At 44.3% G+C, this 1,378-nt stretch overlaps 1 non-coding gene across 1 annotated transcript; it reads right to left on the bottom strand.

Moving 5' to 3' along the window:
* Positions 1 to 888: 888 nt before the first annotated feature.
* LOC119933838 lies at positions 889 to 1,026 on the bottom strand. The gene has a single exon (XR_005452708.1). It is a non-coding gene; the product is annotated as a small nucleolar RNA SNORA7 (small nucleolar RNA).
* Positions 1,027 to 1,378: the final 352 nt, after the last annotated feature.

Genomic DNA, 1,378 nt, shown 5'->3' with positions numbered 1-1,378 from the left:
ACCAAACCCTGTCCTCTCCAAGACTTTCCCAGAGCTAAACAGCATCTTCCATCTCACAAGCCTGTAACTTTGGCATTGTCATCAACTCATCTCTTTCATCCAACATGCACATACAATGTCAGGAAATCCTGTCAATGCTACCTTCACAACATCTCTAATTTGTGTCTTTACCTCTCCATCCAAACTGCTAGCACCCTAATCCAGGCACTTATCAAACACCACCTTGACTTCTGCATCAGCCATCTCGCTGACTTCCCTGTACCCTGTCTAGCTCCTCTTCAGTTCATACTTCTCTCTGCTGCCCAGATTATGTTTTCTAAAAAAAATTCAGTCCACATATTCCCTCCCTTCAAACACTTCCAGTGGTTACCAGTCCAACTCCGCAGACACTCCTTACTATCACTTAATTGACTCTTAAAAGATACCTGACTCTCCCTCTCCTACCTTACCTCATTAGTACAGTGCTGAGAGCTTAGTGCAGTGCTCTGCACACAGTAAGCACTCAATAAATATGATTGAATGAACTGATATCCTATTACAATCCACCCCACTTTGCTGCTCTAACACCAATCTACTCACTGTGCTTCAATCTTGTCTTTCTCGCCCGACTCCTGTGATGACATCTACTGTCCTTTGCTATGACAGTGAATGACATCACAGTGGCTTGTCTTATACTGTTGAGTCGTTTCTGACCCATAGTGACACCATGGACACATCTCTCCCAGAACGCCCCATTCTCCATTTGCAATTGTTCTGGTAGTGGATCCATAGAGTTTTCTTGGTAAAAATACAGAAGTGGTTTACCATTGCCACCTTCCACGTAGTAAACTCTAGTCTCTTCACTCGACTCTCTCCCATGCCACTGCTGGCTGGCATGGGTGAGTTTTGACTTGTAGCAGTTTGCCTTCCACTCGCTAGCCACTGCCCAAGCTAGGAATGGAATGGGTAGGCCTCTGTTTGACTCTCCCTCCCATAGCCGAGACTGGTAGAGTACTGGAAACTTTCCGGGAGCGACCCTGAGAGGGGCATCACAGTGGCTAAGGCACTGGAATTCCAGAGACTAGGGTATTGGGCATTTCAGGCTGAAGGACCAAGAGATAAAAGCTGACTTTTATGAATCTAAAGCCACTCAATCAAGCTTACAGCGGTAAAGCTACTATCCTCACAAACATTGTCAGCTTTAGTCATTGCTATAGTAAGCATTCTGTGAGCTTCTGTCAATGATTGTACAAGCAGTTTGAGTAAAAAAGCACCGAAAAGTGCAGGTCCCATCAGTAATGCAGTTAGAAAAATATAGTTGGGTGATTTCCTTTTTCCAGTGTGATCTACCTATTAGTGGTAAGCATATTTCCATGGGATATTTTTAGAAATGTGAACA

Source organism: Tachyglossus aculeatus, chromosome 10 (genome assembly GCF_015852505.1).
Source record: "Tachyglossus aculeatus isolate mTacAcu1 chromosome 10, mTacAcu1.pri, whole genome shotgun sequence".
In the NCBI taxonomy this organism is placed as follows: domain Eukaryota; kingdom Metazoa; phylum Chordata; class Mammalia; order Monotremata; family Tachyglossidae; genus Tachyglossus; species Tachyglossus aculeatus.
The sequence above is the reverse complement of the archived record's forward strand: the minus strand, read 5'-3'. Positions and strand labels throughout refer to the sequence as shown.